The sequence below is a fragment of the Quercus suber genome, unplaced genomic scaffold, assembly GCF_002906115.3.
Source record: "Quercus suber isolate HL8 unplaced genomic scaffold, Cork oak 2.0 scaffold_146, whole genome shotgun sequence".
Lineage (NCBI taxonomy): Eukaryota > Viridiplantae > Streptophyta > Magnoliopsida > Fagales > Fagaceae > Quercus > Quercus suber.
In genome coordinates, this window is record NW_027069607.1 from 1,050,740 (window position 1) to 1,066,406 (window position 15,667).

Here is a 15,667-nt window from a genome sequence, read left to right on the forward strand (position 1 = left end):
ATCCTCCTCCTCCAATAATGGTATTGAAGTTATCAGTTATTCTCACAACCTCGGAGTAGCTATATTGTTGATTCTTCGGTTTGATGTCGGATTCCGCAGCCATCTTGCTATTCTTCAATTTGATGTTGGATTCTGTAAACACCTTTACTATCATCACACGTAACTCCCAAAAATGAATATAAAAATAAAATAGAATAAAGAAAAAAGGAACTTTATTCAATGTTTTTTCTATTATAAAAAATATAAAAAAAAAAAAGTAATTTTATTCCCTTAATCTTGAATTACTTAAATCTATGTTTATATAAATACTACTCCACAACTCTAAAATCCCTAGTCCAACCATCGTATGCAGTGATATCACCTAAATGGAGACCGAAATTGCCTATTACGATCTTTGAGCAAATCTAAGTACACCCAATGGCTGATCAACCTTTATAAGCAACTAGGTGTCTAGGCCTCTTAAATTCAGATTCTCCAGAGTTTCTAGAATATTCTACAATATAAATTTTTTTTTAATTTTTTTTTTTTTAATTTTGATCTCTCATTTAAAAGCTATCTGTTCAAAGACAAACCCTTGAAAATAGTTCGGAAGTATACTCTCTCCCTCTCACATAGGAGTAAATCCCATCCATCACGAGATCTACATCCATGTGAAAGGAAGGAGGTATATTCTCAAACTGTCTAATAATTTTTTTGAAAATTGATGTCACATCAGCTATTAAAATGAACATGTCATTAATTTTTGCACATAACCTTGAAAATAGATGTCATATTGTAGTAAAAAAAAAAAAAAAGATGTCATATTAATTACTAAAATGGACATATCACATTTTTTGTAAGTTCTAGGAGCGAACATTATAGGTTGAAACCTTTAAAACAAAAAGATGAAACAAAAATTATTGGCTGTAAAAACTAAAGAGTCGAAACTCTAAATTACATAGGTCGAAACTCTAAAACTAGTTGGCAAGAAGAAAGGGATTGGGGTTCGGTTTTCAGATCTGAAAATGCAACTCTTTCACCTTCCATACTTCTCTACTCTAGCGACATATCTCCCTAATCAAACCGGCCACCAAGTTTTTTGAAGTCCTAGCACCTCAACATCGCCAGAGACAAGTTTGGTTTCGTTGGTGTTGGCATACTTCTCTACTCTAGCGACATTCTCAATGATTTATTTAAAAATCAATGAGAATGTGATTCAGATATGACCCTTTTTTTTTTTCCTTATTAAAACTAATTAAATTAAAAAAAAATGTGACATGTACACTTTAATAGTGGCATCTATTTTTAAATTTTTTCCAAGAATTAATGACATGGTGTAATATGAATCATTGATTTTTAAATAAGAGGTGAAGATTAAAAAAGACCTATGTGGTAGAGTATTCTAGATACTCTAGAGAATTTGAATTTGCAATGTTATCTTCATAAAATTTTGAGGAAAGTTTGTTAGAAATATGACAAGTCAACTGTTTTGACATTGTGATCTAACAGAAAGTGCTTAAAGGGATTAATTTATTACATTACACTAGTTATAGACCCATGTAACTTGTGAATTTCTTTATAAACTTTTTGTAAATTATTATTGTTATTACAAGTGTGTAACCTTGTTTATATGCAAAAATACAATTAAAACAGATAAAGTTTAGTTATAAAATTAGTAGTAGCTTATGACTACAACTTTACTCAATAAAATGAACATTACTACATATTTTGAAAATCTAACTGTTGAATTGTATGTTCTTTATGCTCTTAATATACATGTCAAATTTTATGTCAATCAAATATTATTTACTATATGATCTATAAGTTTATATTTTATGCATAATTTTAAACTATAAAAACTTTCAATTTAAAGTTTAAACAATTTATTGATAATATAGCTATTGTTTTTTAATTTTCTAGAAATTTTGTAAGTGGGGATATAAGAAGAAAATGTAATTCAATAGTGGATTTATCAAAATTCACTTCCAATAAAAAGATATTGAATAATGTTGAAGCCTAAGACTATAACCAATTTTGAAGCTAAATTTTGTTGAAAATAATGACTATTACACAGTTCAACTTATATAATTTTTTGAAAAAATGTTCAAATTATACATGGTATTAGCTTCATCTTTTTTAAATCATACATTTCTAAAATATGTAATGGTTTCTCATTATATATATATATATATATATAATTAATGGTATGTTTGGATGTTTAAAAAATGAGGGAGAGTAGAGTAGAGGGAGGGAGAGTAATGCAATTACCTTATTTGGAAGTTTTTTAAAGAATGAGGGGGAGGGGTTTGGAGGAATTTGGAAGGGTTTGGACTTCCTCTAGCCCCTCAATTTTAATTCCTCCAAATTGGAGAGATTTGGAGGGGGAGTAAAGTACATAAACTATTGACCAAGTAAATTACCTAATTTACCCTTATTATATTAACAAAATTACTCAAGGAAAATGGCTAATTACTCCCTTCCCCCTTACTAATTTTAAAAACATCCAAATAAGGTGGAGGTGAATCACTCTCCTCTACTCTCCTCCCCACTACTCCCCTTCCCTCTACTCCCCTCTACTCTCCTCCCTCTCTAAACTTCCAAACAAGCCATTAGAGTTTCGACTCTTTAGTTTTTACAGCCAATAATTCACTTATAAAAAAAAAATTAAAAGTTAGATGAATAAATGGTGCAAAATAGGACTCCAATTAAAATGCAATTTAGAACTGGATTTAAACTCTTCAATTTTTATACTCAATAATTCATTTGACACAAAAATTAAAAATTAAATGGAACATATAACACAAAATTGAGAATCCAATTAAAATCTAATTGGATTTTCTCTGAACTTTAGCTTTTAATATGTATAGGTTATTTGGAAGGTTTTTTAATCAGCCTTTTAAGCCAAACATTTTTTAACTTGTTGCTTATTTTGAACCATTTTATTTATATATTATGATTTAATTGTTACAATGGGGGAATGAGAATCTGAACTATAGATATATTACTTGGAAACACCAAGAAGTAATCGTGCTCTTGGTTTTTTGAACCATTTAAGGGTCTCTTATTAATGTACATGTACTATAATATTAATAAGAAATGATATGTCCACAACATTTTTATAACATTTTTACTAAGTGGCAGTTTGTTATTGATTATTATTATTAGGGCAAAAAAATAATCTCAATAGTAGGTTCAAATTTGAACCAATAATAACTAACCACTTATGATTTATTGTAAAAATATTGTGAAAATGTTTTCTCAATATTAATAGAATATTTTTGGATAGCCTATGGACTTTTGGTAATGGAATGGAATTGAATAAAATGATCATAAGGTTAGTTTGGAACTTCATAAGGAAATGAAATGAAATGATCCTATCCTTTCTTGAAATCCTATATGGACTTTTGGACACTAGTTTTTGCCAATTTGACCATTGTTTTTAGGGCTATCCAAGCAACTTGCAAGACCAACCCACACGAAGCACTCAACCGAAACCAATCCAACAACTTCGATGGTTGAAGGTGGGTCTTAGCCTTCCAAAACTGACACCAGTGAGTCGAATGGCAGATGTCCTCCAGAACTCAAGCCACCTAATGCAACTGTGACATAGCTTCAAATCCAAAGACATTTAAGGTGAAATCCAGTGGAGATCCACTTGTATCAGTGACGAATTAAGTCAAATACAGTGAATATCCACCATATCTGGTGAGATCTCCACCAAATCTAGCAAGATCTCATTGGATTTGGTGAGTTTTCCTTCATTGCTCCCCCTCTCTTCATAGTTAATGGTTCTCCCGAATTTGACTACCACCTGACGAAAATCTGATCCATTCGATCTGATCTCCTAATTGGTCGGCAACAAATCTTGTTCTTCTCCAGTCGATCTAATCGGGTCAGGTGCAAGTTGAGCTCAAAACCCAACTTGGACATACTCGTAGACAACCCAAATTGTTTTAATAGAGTTCTAGATGGTGACTAGTTGTGGATCATTGGCATTAATTAGAAAGTTTGGTGTGTCCTAAAAATCATGAATAGTTATGTCATGGGTTCTAGATCTCTTATAAATAATCTCAACACTATGGAGCGTAGTAACAACTATAAAATGAAGGACATATCTCGTCTTTTCCTTTCGTAGATAGCCAGCGCACAAAAAATGAGAAGAAGGACCAGGACTACTAGGGACGTAGCAGCCAGTGAAACAATCAGCCCCTTTATCTTCTTCTTCTCCTTCTTCTTACATGGAACTGGGTGACAAAGATCTGAATTTTCGCCAAGACTTGCGCATTGGTAACATGCCAAGGTAAGCAAGTATTTTTTTTTTTTTAGGAGAAGATACGTAAGTTTTTAAAATTTAAATAATGCTGACAAACGGAATTTCCTTTAAAAATACAAATGAAATCAGATTTACAAAACAGATGAACAAATGAACATAGACCTTGGTTTTTTGGCATGTTTGAAAAGCAGTTGCAAAGGGTAAGGGGGAGAGGACCGTGTGAAAAACTTGAAATTACAAAAACTAAGAAGTACTAGAGGAAAATGAAATAATGTATAGTTAGGATGAAAAACTAACCCCAAGACCAATAATCCATTTCTAGACTTCTGTATAAGAGCCTCTGGAACTGTACCTTTCAGCTGGTTCCCACTTAAATTACTGCAAATATAAAGTAAAATAGAATATCTCAATTCTTATCTGTAAATTTGTTGGTTTGTTTTTGATAAGCAATTGTTGACCGAAAGATAAGCAATTTGTTGATGTGTGTCGGAAGCACTTTTTCTAAGCTTTTATAAGGATAGTAATCCAGCCTGATTTTCCTACAGCCCATTCTTTTCTCTCTTCTCCAGCATTGCTTTAATGGGCTGGGGTCTTATATATGGGCTTTTTAGCCGTTTATTACTAATGATTTAGGGCCTCGGGCTTTCAGCTCGTTACTTGCTTAGCCTGCTTCCCGAATCACGACGACACTACCAGGTTTAACCACACAAAAATTAAAAAAATAAAATAAAACCTTTTCTTTCTTATTTTTCTACACACGAGTGGTCATCTCCATCACCTCCAAAAAGCTGATCAGAGTGTATAACAAATTTCATTGTATTTTTCCAATAACCAATAATATGATAAATTGTAATTTGTGTATAATAAAAGTAATATTATTATTTAGTAATTAAAGAAATGATATTGCCCTAATCACAGTATATGATCTTAACAAGAAAAAAAATAAATAACATTTGGTATGTTGTAGCATTGTTGGAATCTAAAATTGCTACCTTTGTCATTTTTTGGCAAGGAAAAGCGACCAAGAATGGTTTTTTTTTTTTTTTTTTCTCGAGAGTCTCTTCTAATTTTGAAGTGCATCATTGCATCAATATAAGAGGCATGCTATATTTTAATCTTGTGATTGAACTGTCTAGAAATCCATTTGCATTGAGTTCATTGGTTCTGAAGGTGCGAATCAATCTTCAATGACAACAACCATACACGATTATATAACTTTGTGCGATAATTCTAACCTTGCTCTTAAAGCTATTTATTTGTGATATTCGTATTTGTAAGGACTCAATTTGGATTGACCCTGAATATGAATGGGTTTTCAGCCCAATCCAGCCCAAACAATAAATTTATAGAGAGTGGGTTAAAGGTTTAGGCGCTGGCCGTCGATCACCATGCATGAACTTTCCTTATAAAAAAAATACTAAGAGTTTTTTTACAAATGGGGGGATGCTCCTCGGCCTGTGGCCGAGGAGACCTTTTTGTTCTCTCTTTTTTTCCCCCCCATTTTACTTTACTTGCTTTTCTTATATAGTTTTCATCTTCCTATCTCCTTCTTCCATCTGTTGATCATCTATTTGCTTTTCTTCTGGCCGTCCGTCCCATCAGAGGCCTTATCAGTACTCAAGTGGTTCACTCTGATCAACGTTATCCTGCCAAGGGGTTGCCTCCCCATTAATGCGGCCAGGGGGGTTAGTTGAGTGCATTAAATGCGAGGGTGACAGCTTACTTTGGGGTTAGTCTTTCCCAAAAATCATCCTTGTCAGGCTGAGGACAAGGAGGTCCTCGGCGCGGATTGGGAAAAGAGGCTTTCCCCAATTTAGCCTTGAATGGTCTGTGCTCCTCGGCATGGGCCTTGGGCCTGCTACACGATGGGCCGAGGCTATCAGGCCCACGGGCCCCACATTTGTATATATAATTAATTAATTTCATGGGAAAATGTCTATTAACTTTTTTTTGGGTTTCATAAATTAATTTATTGTGAAATGTCTATAAGATCTCTATATTTATTTGGATTTTTTATTCAATTTTCTTAATTTTTTTTCAATTTTTACTAATTTAATCTATTTATTATGTTTTAAATAATTATTAAATTAATTATGACATTATTACGGTTTAATTTCGATTTGATCTCGGTTGGAACTCAAAAACCTTAAACTTTTCTTTTTTACGGTTTATTGAACGGTCCGGATTTGAAAACCATAATAGTGTATATAGACTGATCATCAATGATAAATGGAAAGAAGGTTTAGCAATAATACTACTATAATCGACAGATTCCATACTACTTTACTTAAGTCCTTTTCTTTTTATTGTTTTTTTTTTTTTTTTTTTTTTTTTTTTTTGAGGGAATGGTTCTTGGACTTGAATATAACATTTAACAGTTTTTAGGCAGTTTAAGACATCGCTTGAACACTTATACATGTTAAAAGTGAATTGATTTCGGCCCACTGAGCGAGCGAGAGAGAAAAAAAAAAGGGAATTCATCTCTTTGTTGATCTTTTTTGGTAAATAACTTTGTTGATCAAAGACTAGTTTTTCTAACTTTTCCTTGACGTTGAATTTAATAATCACACGTGCACTGAGCGGAACTCAATGCTAAAATAAAATCCCATATTTACTTATTACTTACAAGTACTGCAGTGCTGTGAGGTCGGAGAATGAAGTCACTATCTTCCCTGTCAAGTTGCTTGAACTCAAATTCCTGCTTGTAATTTATGAAAGAAGAAAGAGCTGGTGTCGTTACCATAAAGAGAATTTATAAATTCACACACACACCACCCACACACAAAAGGGATTGTGAATATTCCACCAAAATGAAACGAGTGCAGTGAAATTGCAAAAAGCACCAGAGAAATTCATTTTTGTTTGCATATGAATAAAAAAAGAAAAAATAAAAGAAAAGGGGAGCGTAATTTATCTTAAGCTTGTTCCCAGTAAAATTTCTGCAAAGACAACTTCAAGCAAATTGTGTATCCTACCCAAAAAGTTGTATCGCATTTAAATATCTAACTTATAAGAATTTCAAATTCAAGAATTAGAATTTGTAATATATATGCACATATAAAAACATTTGGGCATGTGTTGGGGCCGTTAAGTTTTTGAGAGAGGATCAGATGAGCAAAAACCGAGAGAAAAGCTAGAGGGAAAACAAAGATGAAAAAAGACATGTATCTGTATTCTTGCATTACTGAACTGGAGATTACACGTATTTTACTTTGAGTTATGCAAAACTACCTCAACTACTTACATGACAGATTACTAACAATATAAGAAACTCTCTTACAACTAACAGACTTTTGATTCGACAACACGACACCGTTTGAGCAACATTTACATATCTATTACGTACTAGCTTTAACGAAACAACGTGTTTTGGTCTTTAGAGTTAATGAAACAATGCGTTTGATCAACTTTGGTCTTCAGACTTAATGAAGCGGTGCATTTAGCCTTGTCATCGTCAACAGTTATATCCCTTCAATTGATAATTATCCAAGTAGAATAGACAGGATTGAGTTAGTTAGTTACACATGTTGGGATTAGGATAGAGTTAGTTAGAGCTGATGGCACATGTAACACCATATATAATCACTTGGGTTAATTGGTTATATAGAGCACATGCTTAATTAGGTAGCCAATAGCTAGGATTGAGCCATGTATGGCCAATAGGAGTTTGAGTTCTATAAATAGCGCATGTAACCATCAATTGAGATTTCTTAAAGAATAAACCAATTATTTGGTTATTGCATTTCTTCTCTCTCTTAATATCACAAATTAAGGATAATTTGTAGAGTTTGGATTATTGCAATGAAGAGAGAAAAAGAAAGAGGCAAATGTATGTATAAGAGCAAAGAAAACAAGGAGATTTTCTTTAACTATGAGACATACACAAGGGGAGAAAAATTGGGGTTTTCTCCAAAACAAGGTTTTTTTAGATACTACAACCACAAAGAGTTGTATCCAGAGTGAGTGGAGATCTTAAGTGAGTTTCTATTATTTTTCAGATAGAAATATTATCGCATTTGGTGTGAATCTCAAGTTACTCATAAACCTAAGAGAATATTGTAATTGATTTTATAATAGTGGATTTTTTGGGAGTGTGTCGAATGGTTTTTCCCTTCAAGGAGAAATAGGTTTTCTACATAAATTTTTTGTGCTTATATGTGATTGATATCTTGGCTTGGTAATTTTAGTAATAATCTTTTTTTTGGAGATTGAATAAAGTTGCTAATTGATTTTCTTAATTCACATAAGACTAGATTGACACAACACAATGCTCAGCAATGAGCATGCCTTGAGAAGTTATGTATTTGAAAATTTCCTTATAAACATAGTTATTCTGATCCAATTTGACAGAGATCAGATATTCGAGAGTGACAGCATAGGTGTTCGCTGTGAAGCTGGCCGGTGATAATTGATTTGAATTAATGGTAGAGTTAGTAGATAAAGAAGCCATGGTTGGATATTAAGGTAGCTTTGATACCATGTTAAATTGTTGATAGAGATGACTGATGACCGAAAATCTAGAGAAAAGCAAGAAAGAAAATAAAGATGAAGAAAGGTTATCCGTTTCTTTGCATTGCTGAACTGAAGCTTAGAGCATCCGTAGCAGATGTTCTAAAAATTATGCCATTTTACCACATTAAAGGCTTACTTTATTATTTTACCACGTCATTTTACAACATCCTATTTATCAGATGTTTTATAATTCAATTCTATACATTAAAATAATATTTACTACACATTAAAATAATATTTATTACAACACACCAACACACCAACTCACCAACAGCCACAGAGAGATGAGAGAGAGGAATAAAAAAAGAAAAAAAATTTTACCACACCATTCCGTACCGTGGCAAATTTGCCACGGTACTGTTCAATATTGCAAAAGATATAAGATTTCCCACATCTGCTAAGGGGCTCAATTTGGGTTTGGTGTGGGATATGTGCCAAATATTTAGCATTTGGCACATATCCCACATCTACTGTGGGTGCTCTTATACTTGTATATACTGTGAGCTATATGTCCAATCTAAACAAAACTACCTCAACTACTTAAATAACAAATTACTACCACTTCTAACAACCTAAGTATAAAAATCAAATGTGACTAATACAATCTGCAAAACTCAAGATACATGTACATGATACTTCTTCAACTCATGATACAAGAGCATGATTTCCTCTTCAAACGTAAAAGAGATGGCTGCGATACCAACCACCCTTAACCAACCGTCAGAATTAACAGTTCTTTTTCCTTGAGGAGGAATTAACAGTTCTTTTGAAATGTGATACTATCAGTTTTTGTGATGGTCCAATTTTTGTAATGGATTTATATTCGAGAAACTTTTTTGGTTTAGAAATAAATATATTAATGAACTTAATTTCATTGGTTTAACGTGTTTTGGAAGTGCACTCACAGTGTAATGATCCTTGGAGTACTATCTGAACTGCAAGTCAAACCATTCCATAAATATTTATGTGGAACACATGGATCTCCTTGCCAATCGTCTCTAGAGATCCTGAACGTTCGTTTGATGTCCATGATTGCAGTAACTGTTGTTTACAAGAATTATTATTTGAGAATATAATCATTCAAAATAAAAGACTGAAAGGAGAGATTGTGGTTATTTGTTATACAATATGATATCAACAAAGGGGGGAAAAACAGTTAAATGTCAAAAGACTCAAAACATCTTTCCTTCTGAAGTAAATAGCACAACTATATGATTATTGAGTGGCAAGGAGTTTTTATTTTTGTTTTTTGTGAATAAAGATAGATATATAGATAGAAACAAGAGAATGGTTGCAACCCATTTTAATCTTTAGGGGAAATAACTCTTGGAAGAAGAAAGGAGATGGAAATGGTTCCATCCCAATTATAGAAAACAGCCCAGCGAGCCAAATTGTGAGAAGAGAAATTTACGTCCCTAAAAAAATAAAGACAAAAAGAATTCCCCGACAAATAATAGAACAAAGAGCAGCCTTGATTTTCAAGAGAGGCGGAGCAAGGAATCAGGGAGGGGTTGAGTGAACAATTGAACATACTGCAGAGCTTCAATAAACCCTTAGGAATATCCCTTGAAAAGAACATAGGAATTATTGTGAAAAACTGCTGGCTTGACGGCTTGAAGAGCAGCTTGGGACTCTCCAAGGGTCGGATCCGAGGGAGTGGAGAGATTTGAATGAGCAAAAATAACATCACATAACTCGTTTGATTTTAATCTAACTAGTTTGGGTAGGAGTCCATTTCAAGGTTGGCCTTGCAATCTGAGAGGATCGGACTAAAGCATGTTCAGAAAATGATCTATATATTGATTGCATCTGCATCTTTTCTGGGGTCAGGTATGTAATTTGCAAAGATCGTTTAATTTCTAATTCGCCAAATGTTATCAAAGAGGAATGAAGAACACAATGTGATCTTGCAGCCAACTTCTTACAAAACTTGTAAATACTTTTGAGGAAAAATTGCATATTTCACAATGTAAGATAAATGCCCAGGGGAAGCATCTAATCATCGTTACTACAACATAGACACATCTTATGTAATTCAGCTTATGCATAGATCTAATATGCATCTTGATGATGCACAAAAATCGTTAGTGAGTTGATCGTCCACACACGTGCTAATGGGTGTACCTGAAGAACAAAAGAGAAGAACCAATCAAAGGGCACCGGTGGAGTACCAGCCAAAGACTCTTCGAAAGTTAATTCAGTGATAGAAGAATCTCCAAAAACTCAAGTGTACAAGAGTTAGGGAGAATTCATATACCTCAAGAAGGGTAAGGTTTGTAGTTTATATAATGGTAGAGAGCTGACTTGAATCCCTTGATACGGGGGAGTTTGCATGTAGAGAGAAGGGTTCCAAGATACTTAGGATCACCTTTCCATATTTAAGAGATTTGATTGCGTGGTAGGGCCTTTGGTCATGATGTGCAAGTATTTCCATGTAAGGATGTGTGAGTGGGCCCCACGCAAGGCCCGTGGAAACCCTAAGGGGAAGGGTTGTCAGGATCGGGGATTTGCCTAATTTTTCAGCCCACGGGTCGATCATCCATTTTGGAGTCAGTCATCCCTTTTAGGGTCGATCTCCCTTTTGGAGTCAGTCATCCCTTTCAAGGTCGATCTTCCTTTTTGGGGTCGATCATCCCTTTTGGGTACCCCCATATCGATTAGTCAGAAATTTCCCGAAGTGAGTCAAGCTATAGAAAATATAGTTGACCGTATTCAAGCTATGCATAAGAGGAGGTGAGGCAAAAACTTAAAGTTTCTAATGCCAAGCACAAGGAAGTTGTAGATAAGAAGAGATGTGAGAAGATCTTCAATGTCAAAAATTTAGTGTTGGTCTACCTTCGAAAGGAGAGATTTCCTATTGGTACCTAGAACAAATTAAAAGACAAGAAGTATAGGCCATTTCAGATTACTAAGAAGATTAACAACAATGCTTATGTGGTTGGACTCCCATTAGACATGAATATTTCTTCTTCCTCAATGTTGCTAACCTATATGAGTACTATCTTTGAGAGGAACCAAACCTGCTCCAAAAGTTTTGCTAGCCTTCTTGGAAAGGCGCAAGCAATTTTGCTATTTTTAGTAATATTTGTTCCTTTAATAACTTTTGCGAATAAGGTCTTACTTGTTTTACGACGACCCTTAAGGTCCATAGTTTATAATTTTCATTTAATTCAATTTTGCCATTTTTTGGTAAAATTCAGTATTTTGCCACCTAATCTCGTGATTAGTGCGAATTAGGCTTATCTAGGGGCTTTCCTAGTTGCCCTTGGTTTTCCAAGCCGCCTTAGGTTTTCTAGTCACCCTAAGTTATCTTTTTACTATTTAAATGTATTGTAGCATGCAAAGTCAATTCAAATTATTACTTAGTCTACTTTTTTCTCTGGTAGATTCTAGATCTGTCACCTTGTGAATTCAATGAACCCCTAGTGGATTTACAGTTTACTGTCAGAAACTAACAGTTTAGTTTCTACTTTGTTAAAGAAAACATCATATGTGCTTTCTTTAGGCTTCCGCGACATCAAAGTGCCTGAAGTGTAGGCCTCCTTGATTCTTTGGACGACACAAATCTATGTTCTTTTAGGAAATTCATGCACACCCTTAGATATAAGGTATTCTTAGTTTCTTATACTATACAACCATAGGTTCATTTGGTCTATAGGTTAATTAGTTGCTCTTAATTTGGAGAACGGGCTTCTGATCTTTACCTCCTGAGATGCGATTTGTACTTCTACTGGTTTTGAACTACTTCGCTCAACTTCAGAAACACAACATTTACACATGTTCTCTCTCTTCTCTCTGTTTACAAATTTTTTATTTATTTGTTTTGTTTCCTTCTAGATTTTGAGTCTAAAATGTTTTTTTTATTCTAGTTTCTTTGAATTGCATGATTTTTTTTAAATCCTTGGTCAATTTAAGTAGTTATATATATATATATATATATATTTAAAGTTAGGTTGTTTTACCATGCTTCTCTTAGGCAATGGTATGTGAATCATTTTTGTTTTTATATATTATATAGATAGTTGGGTTCAAGTTATTCCTTTTTGTAACTTCAAGAAATGTTATGCATCTAATTATTGTTACCACAACATATACACGTCTTATGTAATTCAACTTATGCATAGATCTAATATGCATCTAATTATTGTTAATTTTTAAATGCATCCAAGCAAAGCTAGAGGAGCTTGGGCGTTCGGTTCCTTGCAGTGAGAATATTGTAGAGAGAAGCAACTTCCCTCCAAAGAAGGCTCAATCGATCGGTTTGGTAGCATGCACATCCACGATAGAGGTTCTAGCAACTAAGACGTTCGCAACGTAGGTTGATATCAGGACTTTCAGCTCTAGTGGCTCATCGTAAAGTAGGACCCAACAATTAAGACGAACCCAAATATGGACCCATCAACTAAGAGAAACCTAGATTTGGACCCAATTCTAAACAATTGTCCACAACCCCAACCCACCTCCATGGCTGAACACAGCTACAACCACCAGGCCATGGTACAAGTCACCATTGCAGTGGTTCTTCTCTCTGCTCTCTTGGATTCTCTGCCTCTCATCTCTTGGGTTCCATGAAGGGTAAACACCACGAGCAAAGAGGCCACAGATGGCAGTGATTGATGCCACCACAATTGGTATCTGCCTGCATTTTATTTTTCAATTCTTATTCGGGTTCTATATGGGTTTAGGGATTGGGTTTCTTTTGGTTGTTAGGGTTTGGGAAATGAGGTTTTGGGGTTAAATTATAGATCCTTGGGTTTGGTATTTAGAGTTTTCAAGGGTTGGATTTTGTGTACATTTGATTTTTCTGTTTTTGTGTATGGTTGCTAAAAAAGTATAAGAAACTGCAAGAAAAGTTGCGAATGTTTATACCCAAAAAAAAAAAAAAAAAAAATCTATTTAGTGAGTTATTAAAAATAACTAAATTGACTGTAAGTTGAAATAATAAGAATTAAATTGATTATTATTAAAATATAGAAACCAAATAGAAGGTTACTCCCAATATATAAAGATCAAAATAGCATTTTCTCCTAAATTCTAAACAATAAATTTTTTTTTTTTTTTTAATTCACCCGCTACAATCTTATCGCTATTAGTAGAAGATTTAACAACAAACACTAAATCATTTGTCCGCTCATGTTATGTAGCCCTCAATGCTTCAATTGTTGTTCTGTCTAGCTCAAAACAATATTATATAACAGCAGTATTTGGTTGGAAAAAAAAAAAAAAAAAAAACAATAAATAGATAAAAGAACATACCGTCTCCGTGGTCAGTTGGTTTAGACGGGAGAGGAGCTACACTGTAAAGCTCAAACGCGTTTAGGATGGGAGGAAGGTCGGACTCCATTGTTGCATCAATAGAAAAATGAAACGGCGATTCGAATGTTCGATTTGGACATATGGGCAAAGGCGTTAAGTATTCAAGAGTTATCGGTTTAGAGGTATAGTCCCCCCGATTCAAAGAAATAATGATTTCTCTTTTCTTGCCTTGCGTAAGTTCAGCAATTTCAGCGAAGTGAAAGCAAACATGCCATCTACTATGAGAGATTCCAGAAAAGGGATAACTCAAGGTATTATTGTAAGCTCCACTGGCTTGGACTGCGGTTCTTAACACCTGTGCTGGAAGTTTATAACCATCATTGCTGTCGTGCACGTCAATAACTGAGGAGGTATTGATTCACACCGAGTTATAATTAAGTGTACCATAAATATACCAGAGGCGATCATATACATCTTCCTCGTACCTTGGACAGAAAAATCTCAGTCACATTACAATTTCCCGGACATAAGTATATGATTAGAAAAAAGATCTTGTTAACATGTGCTTTTTATTTTTTATAAGATAGAAATTCTACTTTAACCTAATTTAAGTGTAAATGTGTGTAAAACTTCTTCCTAGAGACTTGAATCCGGGCCTTTATCTCCCATATCTCACAAACACTTATACTTATGAAGTGACCATCACACCAAGGGTGTGCGGTGGTTTGTTAACATGTGCTCATAGAACAATTCTTAATAAATCATTTTAAGAAAATTTTAACATCACTTTCAAGAGAAATTTAAGAAGCTTTCAAAAAAAATTATTTAATTTTTTTTTCTCATAAAAAGTTTTTAAATATATTTTTAAAACCAATGTCCTTAAAGCATTCATTAACTTTTTCCTTTAATAAAAAAAAATAAAAAACAGAAAAAATAAAAAGCTATAGCTTATTCAAATTGGACCTATAAAGCATTGGTATAGCATGTTAATAAGAAAAAAAAAATTGCATTTTAGGATAAGAGCCTATTTTTCCTGTTTTAATTAATGATTTTTTTTTTCTTTTCACCCATATTGATCAAATTCCTTATTTCAAATCTTATTTTATTTAATTATTATTTCTTTATTAATTTTTTTTATTATTCCTTTCACTCTTTAAAACACTAACTTTATAGTTATCAAAATAAACAAATATTTAGGGAATAAATAATACTTCCTAAATAAGGTTCGATTAACGGGTGCCCTTAGAGTGTTTTGTTAATGGATTATTTTAGAAACGTTTTAATACCACTTTTGTGAAAAATATAAAAAATTGTCAAAAAAGTTAGGTTATGTTTGGTAACAATTTTTATTTTTCATTTTCAAAAACTTATTTTTGGGAATATAAAAAAAAAAATTCTTGTTTTTTTCTTTAATCAAAAACATTTTTGGTTAGTTGAAATTTTTTAAAAAATAGTTTTTTGAAAAAAAAAATATATTAAAATATGTTGTTACTAATATTTGAACTCTAATGTTAACTCATTAAATGAGACAGATTCATTAAATCAAATGTGTGTTTTTATTGACTTTTGAAAATTAGAAACTGAAAACAATCTTTTGCATGTTTTTAGTTTCTTTCACAAACTGAGTTTTGAGAACAATTTTTGTTT

At 33.2% G+C, this 15,667-nt stretch overlaps 1 long non-coding RNA gene across 1 annotated transcript; it reads right to left on the reverse strand.

The window, feature by feature from the left end:
* Positions 1–6,877: 6,877 nt before the first annotated feature.
* On the reverse strand, positions 6,878–14,487 carry LOC111986961 (uncharacterized). The gene is made up of 3 exons (XR_010630287.1): positions 14,021–14,487; positions 9,670–9,805; positions 6,878–6,950 (listed from the first exon to the last, which is right to left on the reverse strand). It is a non-coding gene; the product is annotated as an uncharacterized LOC111986961 (long non-coding RNA).
* Positions 14,488–15,667: the final 1,180 nt, after the last annotated feature.